We start from the raw sequence: 14607 nt of genomic DNA on the forward strand, positions 1-14607 counted from the left end.
CTTAGTGATGAGCTTGAGGTCATGCCTTCTCAGTTAAACCGGCTTCCCTCTTGAGTTTCTCTTCCATTGAGCGCCCTCTTCACAGATATCTATGAGGACTTGGTCCAACCTTTTGATCAAAAGTTGACCCTTCTTCATGGCCACAACTTCATAGAAGTGGTCTTGATGCACCCTTGAGATAAATCTCTCCATCTCTCATGACTCGGAGGTGAAAGCTTTTGCCTTCCCTTTCTTCTTTCTAGAGGTTTCTCCGGCCTTGGATGCCATAAATGGTTATGGAAAAACAAAAAGCAATGCTTTTACCACACCAAACTTAAAAGGTTTGCTCGTCCTCGAGCAAAAGAAGAAAGAAGAGAGTAGAAGAAGAAGAAATGAGGAAGAAGGGAATGGCTTTGTGTTCGGCCAAAGAGGGGGAGAAGTGGTGTGAATTTGAATGGTGAGGTAGGTGGGGTTTTATGAAGGATGGAGGTGAGTGATGAAGAAAAGAGAGAGAGTGGTGGGGTTGGTGGGGATCCTGTGAGGTCCACGGATCCTTAGGTGTCAAGGAAAAGTCATCCCTGCACCAAATGGCATGCAAAAACGTGTTTTGAGCCAATCCTGGCGTTAAACGCCGGGCTGGTGCCCATTTCTGGCGTTTAACGCCAGGTTCTTGCCCTTTCCTGGCGTTTAACGCCAGTCTGGTGCCCCTTTCTGGCGTTAAACGCCCAGAATGGTGCCAGACTGGGCGTTAAACGCCCAACTGCTAGCCTTACTGGCGTTTAAACGCCAGTAGGTTCTTCCTCCAGGGTGTGCTGTTTTTCTTCCTGTTTTTCATTCTGGTTTTGCTTTTTCAATTGATTTTGTGACTTCTTATGATCATCAACCTACAAAAAACATAAAATAACAAAAGAAAAAAATATAACATTGGGTTGCCTCCCAACAAGCGCTTCTTTAATGTCAGTAGCTTGACAGAGGGCTCTCATGGAGCCTCACAGATACTCAGAGCAATGTTGGAACCTCCCAACACCAAACTTAGAGTTTGAATGTGGTGGTTCAACACCAAACTTAGAGTTTGGTTGTGGCCTCCCAGCACCAAACTTAGAGTTTGACTGTGGGGGCTCTGCTTGACTCTGATTTGAGAGAAGCTCTTCATGCTTCCTCTCCATGGTGACAGAGGGATATCCTTGAGCCTTAAACACAAAGGATTCTTCATTCACTTGAATGATCAGTTCACCTCCATCAACATCAATCACAGCCTTTGCTGTGGCTAGGAAGGGTCTGCCAAGGATGATGGATTCATCCATACACTTCCTAGTCTCTAGGATTATGAAATCAGTAGGGATGTAATGGTCTTCAATCTTCACCAAAACATCCTCTACAAGTCCATAAGCTTGTTTTCTTGAGTTGTCTGCCATCTCTAGTGAGATTCTTGCAGCTTGTACCTCAAAGATCCCTAGCTTCTCCATTACAGAGAGAGGCATGAGGTTTACACTTGACCCTAAGTCACACAGAGCCTTCTTGAAGGTCATGGTGCCTATGGTACAAGGTATGGAAAACTTCCCAGGATCTTGTCTCTTTTGAGGTAATTTCTGCCTAGACAAGTCATCCAGTTCTTTGGTGAGCAAAGGAGGTTCATCCTCCCAAGTCTCATTTCCAAATAACTTGTCATTTAGCTTCATGATTGCTCCAAGGTATTTAGCAACTTGCTCTTCAGTGACATACTCATCCTCTTCAGAGGAAGAATACTCATCAGAGCTCATGAAAGGCAGAAGTAAGTCCAATGGAATCTCTATGGTCTCATTTTGAGCCTCAGATTCCCATGGTTCCTCATTAGGGAACTCATTGGAGGTCAGTGCACGCCCATTGAGGTATTCCTCAGTGGCGTTCACTTCCTCTCCCTCCTCTCCAAATTCGGCCATGTTGATGGCTTTGCACTCTCCTTTTGGATTTTCTTCTGTATTGCTTGGGAGAGTACTAGGAGGGAGTTCAGTAACTTTCTTGCTCAGCTGTCCCACTTGTGCCTCCAAATTTCTAATGGAGGACCTTGTTTTAGTCATGAAACTTTGAGTGGTTTTGATTAGATCAGAGACCATGGTTGCTAAGTCAGAGGTGTTTTGCTTAGAATTCTCTGTCTGTTGCTGAGAAGATGATGGAAAAGGCTTGCTATTGCCAATCCTGTTTCTTCCACCATTATTGTTGTTGAAACCTTGTTGAGGTCTCTCTTGATTCTTCCATGAGAAATTTGGGTGATTTCTCCATGAAGAATTATAGGTGTTTCCATAGGGTTCTCCTAGGTAATTCACCTCTTCCATTGAAGGGTTCTCAGGATCATAAGCTTCTTCTTCAGATGAAGCATCCTTAGTACTGCTTGGTGCATTTTGCATTCCAGACAGACTTTGAGAAATCAAATTGACTTGTTGAGTCAATATTTTATTCTGAGCCAATATGGCATTCAAAGTGTCAATCTCAAGAACTCCTTTCTTCTGACTAGTCCCATTGTTCACAGGATTCCTTTCAGAAGTGTACATGAATTGGTTATTTGTAACCATTTCAATTAGCTCTTGAGCTTCTGTAGGCGTCTTCTTCAGATGAAGAGATCCTCCAGTAGAGCTATCCAAAGACATCTTGGATAGTTCAGAGAGACTATCATAGAAAATACCTATGATGCTCCATTCAGAAAGCATGTCAGAAGGACATTTTCTGATCAATTGTTTGTATCTTTCCCAAGCTTCATAGAGGGATTCTCCTTCCTTTTGTCTGAAGGTTTGGACTTCCACTCTAAGCTTACTCAATTTTTGAGGTGGAAAGAACTTTGCCAAGAAGGCATTGACTAGCTTTTCCCAAGAGTCCAGGCTTTCTTTAGGTTGTGAGTCCAACCATGTCCTAGCTCTGTCTCTTACAGCAAAAGGGAATAGCATAAGTCTGTAGACCTCAGGGTCAACCCCATTAGTCTTGACAGTGTCACATATTTGCAAGAATTCAGCTAAGAACTGATGAGGATCTTCCAATGGAAGTCCATGGAACTTGCAATTCTGTTGCATTAGAGAAACTAATTGAGGCTTAAGCTCAAAGTTGTTTGCTCCAATGGCAGGGATAGAGATGCTTCTCCCATAGAAGTCGGGAGTAGGTGCAGTAAAGTCACCCAGCACCTTCCTTGCATTGTTGTTATTTTCGGCTGCCATGTGTTCTTCTTCTTTGAAGAATTCGGTTAGGTCCTCTACAGAGAATTGTGCCTTAGCTTCTCTTAGCTTTCGCTTCAAGGTCCTTTTAGGTTCAGGGTCAGCTTCAACAAGAATGCTTTTATCTTTGCTCCTGCTCATATGAAAGAGAAGAGAACAAGAAAATATAGAATCCTCTATGTCACAGTATAGAGATTCCTTGAGGTGTCAGAGGAAAAGAAAAATGGAAGACAGAGGTAGAAAATTCGAACTTATTAAAGAAGATGGAGTTCAAATTTTGCATTAAGGAATAGTGTTAGTCCATAAATAGAAGGATGTAAGAAGAGAGGAAGAAATTTTCGAAAATCAAGTGAAATATTTTGAAAACATTTAAAAAAAATTAATTAATTTTCGAAAATCAAGAGTGAGAAAGAAATCAAGTAATTTTTGAAAAAGATTTTTGAAATTAGAAATCAACAAGATATGATTTGAAAACTATTTTGAAAAAGATGTGATTAAAGAGATATGATTGAAAAGTTATGGTTTTTTTAAAAAAAAAAGATATGATTGAAAAGATATGATTTTGAAAACAATTTTAAAAAGATTTGATTTTAAAAATTAATGACTTGCCTAACAAGAAAAGATATGATTCAAACATTAAACCTTTCTCAACAGAAAAGGCAACATACTTAAAATGTTCAATCAAATCATTAATTGTTAGTAAGTATCTTTGAAAAAGGAAAGAAATTGATTTTGAAAACATTTGATTGAAAAGATTTGATTTGAAAAAGATTTGATTTTGAAAAACTTTGAAAACTTGAAAAAAAATTGATTTTGAAAACAAAATTCTCCCCCTTGTGCCATCCTGGCGTTAAACGCCCAGAATGGTGCACATTCTGGCGTTTAACGCCCAAAACTCTACCCTTTTGGGCATTAAACGCCCAGCCAGGTACCCTGGCTGGCGTTTAAACGCCAGTCTGTCTTCTTCACTGGGCATTTTTGGAATGCCCAGCTTTTTCTGTATAATTCCTCTGCAGTATGTTCTGAATCTTTAATTCTCTGTATTATTGACTTGAAAAGACACAAATTAAAAATATTTTTGGATTTTTAATAATGAGGAATAATCAAAATGCAACTAAAATCAAATAACAATGCATGCAAGACACCAAACTTAGCAGTTTGTATACTATTGACACTAACAAAATGAGAATGCACAAAAGAAATAACAAAACACTCAAGTCAATAGAATTCAAAGATCAAAACAAGGAAATCATCAAGAACAACTTGAAGATAAATGAAGACACATGCATAAATTTGAAAAATGCAAGAAGAACAGAAACATGCAATTGACACCAAACTTAAAATGAGACACTAGACTTAAACAAGAAATATATTTTTTTTGTTTTTATGATTTTGTAATTTTTTTGGATTTTTCGAAAATTAAGTGGAAGAAGAAAATAAAGGTATCAAAATTCTTAATGAGAATTCCAGGAATCATGCAATGTTAGTCTAAAGCTTTAGTCTAAAGGAATTAGACATAGCTAGCTAAGCTTCAGCAGGACATTGCATTCAAGAGCTAAATTGATGATGATCAATCAGCTTTGGTGATGATAAGAACATCACCTTGAAACACTAGAATTCATTCTTAAGAACTCTGAAGAAAAATAATACCTAATCTAAGCAACAAGATGAACCGTCAGTTGTCCATACACAAACAATCCCCGGCAACGGCGCCAAAAACTTGGTGCGCGAAATTGTGATTCACTACACAACTTTGCACAACTAACCAGCAAGTGCACTGGGTCGTCCAAGTAATACCTTACGCGAGTAAGGGTCGATCCCACGGAGATTGTTGGTATGAAGCAAGCTATGGTCACCTTGTAAATCTTAGTCAGGCAGACTCAAATGGGTATAGATGATGAATAAAACATAAAGATAAAGATAGAGATACTTATGTAATTCATTGGTGAGAGCTTCAGATAAGCGTGTGAAGATGCCTTCCCTTCCGTCTCTCTGCTTTCCTACTGTCTTCATCCAATCCTTCTTACTCCTTTCCATGGCAAGCTTATGCAAGGGTTTCACCGTTGTCAGTGGCTACCTCCCATCCTCTCAGTGAAAATGTTCCTATGCTCTGTCACAGCATATGGCTAATCAGCTGTCAATTCTCGGTCAGGCCAGAATAGAATCCAGCGATTCTTTTGCGTCTGTCACTAACGCCCCGCCTGCTAGGAGTTTGAAGCACGTCACAGTCATTCAATCATTGAATCCTACTCAGAATACCACAGACAAGGTTAGACCTTCCGGATTCTCTTGAATGCCGCCATCAGTTCTCGCCTATACCACGAAGACTCTGATCTCACGGAATGGCTGGCTCGTTTGTCAGGCGAGCACTCGGTTGTCAGGCGATCAACCATGCATCGTGTATCAGGAATCCAAGAGATAAACACTAGAGCCTCATATGCTTGTAGAAAAAGAGTGGTTGTCAGTCACCTTGTTCATAGGTGAGAATGATGATGAGTGTCACGGATCATCACATTCATCAAGTTGAAGAACAAGTGATATCTTGGACAAAGAACAAGCGGAATTGAATAGAAGAACAATAGTAATTGCATTAATACTCGAGGTACAGCAGAGCTCCACACCTTAATCTATGGTGTGTAGAAACTCCACCGTTGAAAATACATAAGAACAAGGTCTAGGCATGGCCGTGAGGCCAGCCTCCCAAATGATCTAAGAACTAGATGTCCGAAGATGAAAATACAATAGTAAAAGGTCCTACTTATAGAAAACTAGTAGCCTAGGGTGTACAGAGATGAGTAAATGACATAAAAATCCACTTCCGGGCCCACTTGGTGTGTGCTTGGGCTGAGCAATGAAGCATTTTCGTGTAGAGACTCTTCTTGGAGTTAAACGCCAGCTTTTATGCCAGTTTGGGCGTTTAACTCCCATTTAGGTGCCAGTTCCGGCGTTTAACGCTGGGATTTCTGAGGGTGACTTTGAACGCCGGTTTGGGCCATCAAATCTTGGGCAAAGTATGGACTATCATATATTGCTGGAAAGCCCAGGATGTCTACTTTCCAACGCCGTTGAGAGCGCGCCAATTGGGTTTCTGTAGCTCCAGAAAATCCACTTTGAGTGCAGGGAGGTCAGAATCCAACAGCATCTGCAGTCCTTTTCAGTCTCTGAATCAGATTTTTGCTCAGGTCCCTCAATTTCAGCCAGAAAATATCTGAAATCACAGAAAAACACACAAACTCATAGTAAAGTCCAGAAAAGTGAATTTTAACTAAAAACTAATAAAAATATACTAAAAACTAACTAGATCATACTAAAAACATACTAAAAACAATGCCAAAAAGCGTATAAATTATCCGCTCATCAACTAGCAACCGATCTGAAGTTACTGTGGATCGGGCCATCATGATTCATATATAGCATCATGATTGGAGAGGAAGTAGAAGTTCATGAAGTCATCTCCCTTGAATTCTACAAAATAGCCGAAAAGTCCTCTACCATAGCAAGGCTAGCTTTTCCTCATCTTATTTGCCATCTATGTTACTCAGCTGAAGTTATCATAGAAGGAGACATCCCCATTGAGGAGGATAAGCCCATCACTAAGAAGAGGATGGAACAAACAAGAGAGCCCACTCATGGATCCCAAGAGACGCATGAGGAAGCTCATCACCAAGAAATCCCAGAGATGCCTCAAGGGATGCACTTTCCTCCCAACAACTATTAGGAACAACTCAACACTTCTCTAGAAGATTTGAGTTACAATATAAATTAATTAAGGGTGGAACATCAAGAGAACTCCACTATTCTCCATGAAATTAGAGAAGATCAAAGAGCAATGAGGGAGGAGCAACAAAGGCAAGGAAGAGACATAGAAGAGCTCAAGGACATCATTGGTTCTTCAAGAAGAAAGCGCCACCATCACTAAGGTGGACTCATTCCTTATTCTTATTTTTTCTATTTTTCGGTTTTTATGCTATGTGTGTGTTTATGTTTTGTGTCTTTATTACATAATCATTAGTATTTAGTAACTATGTCTTAAGGCTATGAATAACTCCATAAATCCTTCACCTTAATTAAATGAAAAATATTCCTAATTTAAAAGAACAAGAAGTACATGAATTTTGAATTTATCCTTGAAATTAGTTTAATTATATTGATGTGGTGACAATACTTTTTGTTTTCTGGATGAATGCTTGAACAGTGCATATTTTTTATCTCGTTGTTTATGAATGTTAAAATTATTGGCTCTTGAAAGAATGATGAACAAAGAGAAATGCTATTGATAATCTAAAAAATCATGAAATTGATTCTTGAAGCAAGAAAAAGCAGTGAAAAAACAAAAGCTTGCGAAAAAAAAGAGGCAAAAAAAATTAGAAAGAAAAAGAGAAAGAAAGCATAAAAAGCCAATAGCCCTTAAAACCAAAAGGCAAGGGTAAAAATGATCCAAGGCTTTGAGCATCAATGGATAGGAGGGCCCAAGGAAATAAAATCCAGGCCTAAGCAGCTAAATCAAGCTGTCCCTAACCATGTGCTTGTGGCATGCAGGTCCAAGTGAAAAGCTTGAGACTGAGTGGTTAAAGTCGTGATCTAAAGCAAAAAAGAGTGTGCTTAAGAACTCTGGACACCTCTAACTGGGGACTTTAGCAAAGCTGAGTCACAATCTGAAAAGGTTCACCCAGCTATGTGTCTGTGGCATTTATATATCTGGTGGTAATATTGGAAAACAAATTGCTTAGGGCCACGGCCAAGACTCATAAAAGTAGCTGTGTTCAAGAATCAACATACTTAACTAGGAGAATCAATAACACTATCTAAAATTCTAAGCTCCTATAGATGCCAATCATTCTAAACTTCAAAGGAAAAAGTGAGATGCCAAAATTGTTCAGAGGCAAAAAGCTACAAGTCCCGCTCATCTAATTAGGACTAATATTCATTGATATTCTGGAATTTATAGTATATTCTCTTCTTTTTATCCTAATTGATTTTTAGTTTCTTGGGGACAAGCAACAATTTAAGTTTGGTGTTGTGATGAGCGAATAATTTATACGCTTTTTGGCATTGTTTTTAGATAGTTTTTAGTATAATCTAGCTACTTTTAGGGATGTTTTCATTAGTTTTTATGCTAAATTCATATTTCTAGACTTTACTATGAGTTTGTGTGTTTTTTCTGTGATTTCAGGTATTTTCTGGCTAAAATTGAGGGACCTGAGCAAAACATCTGAGAAGGAGGCTGACAAAGGACTGCTGATGCATTTGGATTCTAACCTCCCTGCACTCGAAATAGATTTTCTGGAGCTACAGAACACCAAATAGTGCACTCTCAATGGCGTTGGAAAGTAGACATCCAGAGCTTTCCAGCAATATATAATAGTTTATACTTTATTCGAGCTTAGACGACGCAAACTGGAGCTCAACGCCAGTTCCATGTTGCATTCTGGAGTCAAACGCCAGAAACACGTCACGAACTAGAGTTGAACGCCGAGAACACGTTACAACTTGGCGTTCAACTCCAAGAGAAGCCTCAGCATGTGTAAAGTTCAAGCTCAGCCCAAGCACACACCAAGTGGGCCCCGAAAGTGGATTTTTGCATCAATTACTTACTTCTATAAACCCTAGTGGCTAGTTTAGTATAAATAGAACTTTTTACTATTGTATATGAGGTCTTTTGACCGATCCTGGATCAGGGGATTGTATTTTTGATCCTGTGATCACGTTTTGGGGGCTAGCCATTCGACCATGCCTGAACCTTCATCACTTATGTATTTTCAACAGTGGAGTTTCTACACACCATAGATTAAGGGTGTGGAGCTTTGCTGTACCTCGAGTTTTAATGCAATTACTACTATCTTTTATTCAAATTCAACCTTATTTCTATTCTAAGATACTACTCGTACTTCAACCTGATGGATGTGATGATCCGTGACACTCATCATCATCTGTCCCTATGAACGCATGCCTAACGACCACTTCCGTTCTACAAGCGAAAGCTAGAGTGTGTATCTCTTGGATTCCTGATGCACGACACATGGTTGCCCTCGCCTGACAACTGAGCCTTCCATTTCGTGAGATCAGAGTCTTCGTGGTATAAGCTAGAATTTATGGTGGTATTCATGAGAATCTGGAAAGTCTAAACCTTGTCTGTGGTATTCCGAGTAGGATTCCGGGGTTGAATGACTGTGACGAGCTTCAAACTCGCGATTGTTGGGCGTGATGACAAATGCAAAAGAATCAAGGGATTCTATTCCGACATGATCGAGAACCGACAGATGATTAGCCGTGCCGTGACAGAGCATTTGGACCTTTTTCACTGAGAGGATGAGATGTAGCCATTGACAACGGTGATGCCCTACATACAGCGTGCCATGAAAAGGAGTAAGAAGGATTGGATGAAGGCAGTAGGAAAGCAGAGATTCAGAAGGAGCACAGCATCTTCATACACCTATCTGAAATTCCCATCGATGATCTATATAAGTATTTTTATCTTTATTTTCTGTTTATTTACTATTATTATTCGAAAACTCTATCACCATTTATTATCCGCCTGACTGAGATTTACAAGATGACCATAGCTTGCTTCATACCAACAATCTCTGTGGGATTGACCCTTACTCACGTAAGGTTTATTATTTGGACGACCCAGTACACTTGCTGGTTAGTTGAGTGAAGTTGTGAAATTATGTTTAGACTATGGTATTGAGCACCAAGTTTTTGGGGCCATTACTGGGGAATCAATTTCAAACAAAAATTTAAGTATGAATCACAATTTCGTCCACCAATAAGCAAGTATTTGGTTGAATATGCATCCATACCTTGATTTAAGCAAACAGTGTGAATTTTGAACATTTTCATGAGAATAATGCTAGAATTGTATGATAGAATGAATGATGCATCATATCATGATTAAGAGCAAGACTTTGATGTACTTTTTTTGATTGATTTTAGGTAACAAGAAGCATAGGGGACCCACGTTAGTGGCCACGTTAGTGCCACTAACATGGGCACTAAAGTAGAAGGAAGGAAAGCTTGGAAAGTTAGTGGCAACGTTAATGCCACTAACTTGAATGCAAGGCAAGGAGACCTATGTTAGTGGCCCCGTTAGTGCCACTAACGTGGGCACTAATGCAGAAGAAGGAATAAGCATGGGAAGTTAGTAGTGACGTTAACACCATTAACTTTGGTGAAGCAAAGGAAGACCCACGTTAATGGCCACGTTAACGCCACTAACGTGAGCCATTAACGTGGAGAATAGAGCAGCATGGGAAGTTAGTGGTGACGTTAACACTACTAACTTTGGCAAAGCAAAGAAGGCTTACGTTAGTGGGCACATTAGTGCCACTAACGTAGGCACTAACGTGGGCAACATCTCACCTGGCAGCCTGACCATGCCTTTTTCAAACAAGAATAACTTGAGCCAAAAAGTTCCAAATGAGATGATTCTAGTGGCATTGGAAAGTAGGAATCTATAACTTTCCAAGCATATATGACACTACATGGTGGACACTAAATTTAAGGGAGAAAACCTGTCCCAAAAGATTAAAGATGAACATGGTATCAACCTGTAGTAAGGCTAGCTGAGCTCTTCGCCTTCAAAGAAGTGTAACTCGAGCTATAGAGCTCCAAATGATGTGCTTTTAAAACCATTGAAAAGTAGACATTCAAGGATTTCCAACAATATATAATAGTAGGGGGTGGATATTAAGTTTGACTTTCAGAATCTGGCATTCTTATCTCCCTTAACGTTGACATTAGTGGCCACGTTAGTGCCACTAACGCCAGCGACAATGCTAGCGACCTTGTCCCCTTCAAAGGAGCATAACTTGAGTTACATAGGTCCAATTGAGATAATTTTAGTTGCGTTAGAAAGCTGACATTCAGAGCTTTTCAAAAATATATAATAGTTTATAGTGGGCATGAAATTGGAGCACAAACAATAGACATCTTTAAGCCCTAAAAACACCAACTAGTTAGGAAGTGTGACGTTAGTGCCACTAGCTTTAGCACTAATGCCACACTTGTAACGTTAGTATGGTTAACGCCAGCACTAACACTGGCACCTGACCTGAACTTGATTCACTTCTCTCTCAAGTCTACTTCAAAGTTCAAGCAAGCAAGCCCACAATTGTCAACCAATCAAGGCCACAAGAAGCATCTAGAATAGTTAATTTTCTTTTCATTGTAATTTGCTTTCAATTTCATTTCATTTTGTAATTTAGGAGAGCCTATATATAGGCCTTAGTTTCAAGGAAGGGAATGAACACACACCATAGAGGAAGGGTCTTCAAACTCCCTCACCTACATTTCTCTTCTCCTCCATCTTCCTTCTAACTTTATAAATATTTTTGTTATGAATTACTAACTCTTTCCATTGGAAAAGAGAGCTCTATTGTAATTTGATGGATCATTTATAGTTTTTATTCGTCTTCCTCTTTCTTTTCTCTTGATATACTTGAAAGCTTTCGATCTTCGCTCAATTGGATAATTATCTTGGAAGAGAAATTATTCATACTTGGATTTCCTCTGACCCTTGGAAGAGGAATGAGGAAATCATGCTAGAAATGCTTTCTCATGTTGGACTGGGTTGGGGGTTGGATGGATATAGTGACATGAAATCCTACCAGTACTTTGATCTAAAAAACCATATGGTATAATCAGTGACAAAGCTTCATCTCTTCCCATGAGCAATTAGATCAAGAAATTGGGCAATTATTCAAACTTAGAGAGATTGGATTGCCAAAGAATTGGGATCCAATCACCTAAGATTGCCAAGAGATTAATGAATGTATTGATTGAGGAAGAAATGAGAATGAACTTAATCTGGAGAATGCCATATCTCTCTATCCCAATGCTATTCTTTTCTTTTACTTTTAGTTATTTACTTTCTTGTACTTTTCTTCCTAGCATTTTACTTTCCCGTACTTTATTTTTCTTGCTCTTTTATTTTCCAACACTTTACTTTTCTTGCCATTTACTTTCTTGCACTTTATTGCTTTCTTTACTTTTATGCCATTTAATTTTCTTCTTACTCATCACTCCTTAATGATTTGTCTAACTAGAATAATCAATTAACCATTGATTGCTTAATCCGTTAATCTCTGTGAGATTCGACCTCACTCTATTGTGAGTTTTTACTTGACGACAATTATGTATACTTGCCGAGGGAAAATTTGTAGTGATACAAGTTTTTTTGCATCATTCTTGAAGTCATGAAAGGACTCATCAAAAATGGAAAAACTTTTCCACCCTGGACAGCATGAAAACAAAACCAAGAAGTCTTTCCTTTCAACGTTCGAGTTTAGTCAAAACGAACAAATAAAAAAAGACTGTAGTAGAAGGTTAGACCTCAAGTTCTTGGCAAAGAAGTTGGAAAATTTTTTAGAAAGCCCAAAAGTTCGGGTGAAGCTGAGAAGAGGAAACGTCATAAACCCAAATAACGTTTGATTCATAATCAGTAAAAGAAAGGGCGTTTCGAGTTATCTAAGGGGGAAAAACACACCCTCTCTTCAGGATTGGGCACTACTAGCTCGTAATTTCTCCCATCCTCTCTATTCTCACAAATCTTATGGTGTCTACGGAACTCCTCACAATATTGCTTATGAACTACGGGGACGCAAGAAAAGACAGACATATCTACCCAGTTTAAGAGGCTAGGGGGAACTTTAATCGACAAATTGAGAACAATAGAACGTGACATAAACGCCACACCTATAAATACAAAACAAAATGATTGTTACTACAAGAGCTTGAACATCCTCCAAAAGAAGTCGGGTAACAACCAGCAAAACCAAAAAAGGCAATTTCAAAAATTTTCTACAGATGGAATGCGCCGAAATGGTGTCCCTCCTATACTACCAATAGCAACATTATTGCATAGTCGCAACACCATTGGGGGAAACTCTTAGAAGTGTACATATATTGGTTGTTGGCAACCATTTCAATGAGCTCCTGTGCCTTCTCATGAGTCTTCTTCATGTGGAGTGAGCCACCAGCTGAGTGATCCAATGACACCTTGGACATTTCAAAGAGGCCATCATAGAAGATCTCCAACATGGTCCACTCTAACATTATGTCAGGAGGGCATCTCCTGATCAGCTATTTGTACCTCTCCCAGGCTTCATAGAGGGACTCTCCCTCTTTCTGTTTGAAAGTCTGGAGTTTCACCCTTAGCTTACTCAGCTTTTGAGGTAGAAAGAACTTGATCAGAAATCCATTGACCACCTTTTCCCATGTGTCCAGGCTCTCCTTAGGCTAAGAATCTAGCCATAGCTTTGCTCTATCTCTTACACCAAAAGGGAAGAGCATGAGCTTGTAAACCTCTAGGTCCACTCCATTTGTTTTAACAGTATCACAGATCTGCAGGAAATTAGATATAAACTTATTGGGATCCTCCTACAGGAGTCCATAAAACTGGCAATTCTACTGCACTAGAGTGACCAGTTGAGGCTTAAACTCGAAGTTGTTGGCACCTATGGCAGGTATAGATATGATGCGCCCATAAAAGTTAGATGTGAGTGCAGTGTAAGAGCCAAGGACCTTCTTTGCGTTTCCTCTAGTGTTTGGATTAGCTTCCATAGCTGTATCTTCAACTTCTTGCTCTAGAGATTCTGTGAGATTCCCTCTGGCTCTACAAAGTTGAGCTTGTTGCAAATGCTACCTCAAGGTTCTCTCAGGTTCAGGATCAGGATCAAGAAGGACTTTCTTATCTTTGTTCCTGCTCATAAACAAGAAAAAACAAAACAAGAAAAGAGAAACAAGGGAGTCTCTATGTCAAAGTATAGAGGGCTCCCTATGAGATACTCTAATAAAGAAATCAAATGAGATAAAGTAAAGGAAATTAAAAAAAAAAGGTGTCTTTAATTTAAAAAATTTTCAAAAATAAAGAAAAAGAAAAAAGTCAAGAAGTTTTCGAAAAGGAAGAAAGAAAAGAGGAATTAAAGAGACAACAAACTTTTAAAATTAAAATAGGATAAGGCGACTAATTAACTAACAAGATGTAAAATTAAAGATAGAAGATGAGATTTTAAAATTTTTGAAAATTTAGAGAGAAAGAAAGTCAAATAAAGATTTTGAATTCAAATTTGAAAGAAAGAAGAACTAAAGAGAACATCAAACTTAAAATTTGAATTTTAAAATAAAGATAAGGTAACGTAACAAAATTTGAAAATCAAGGGAAAAATAAGATAAAGATAAAGATCAAAGATCAAGAAAGATAAACAAGATGTGTTTAAAGAAAATTAAATTAAAAAAAAGATCACCTAGCAGGACACCAAATTTAAAGATTTAAATCAAGATAAGAAAAAGATTTAAAATTTTTTAAAAGTTAAAAGAAAAGTTATTTTTTTCGAAATAAACAAAAAGAAGAAAAACACTTCAAAGACACCAAACTAAAAATTCGAAATTACGTAAAAAGAAGATAGAAAAAATTTCAAAAATCAAAGGCAAAAGATAAACAAGAAAG

General features: G+C 38.5%; 1 non-coding gene across 1 annotated transcript; it reads left to right on the forward strand.

Moving 5' to 3' along the window:
• The first annotated feature begins 2657 nt into the window (after positions 1-2657).
• LOC130978269 (small nucleolar RNA R71) lies at positions 2658-2765 on the forward strand. Its single transcript, XR_009085922.1, has one exon. It is a non-coding gene; the product is annotated as a small nucleolar RNA R71 (small nucleolar RNA).
• Positions 2766-14607: the final 11842 nt, after the last annotated feature.

The sequence above is a fragment of the Arachis stenosperma genome, chromosome 4, assembly GCF_014773155.1.
Source record: "Arachis stenosperma cultivar V10309 chromosome 4, arast.V10309.gnm1.PFL2, whole genome shotgun sequence".
Taxonomy (NCBI): Eukaryota; Viridiplantae; Streptophyta; class Magnoliopsida; order Fabales; family Fabaceae; genus Arachis; species Arachis stenosperma.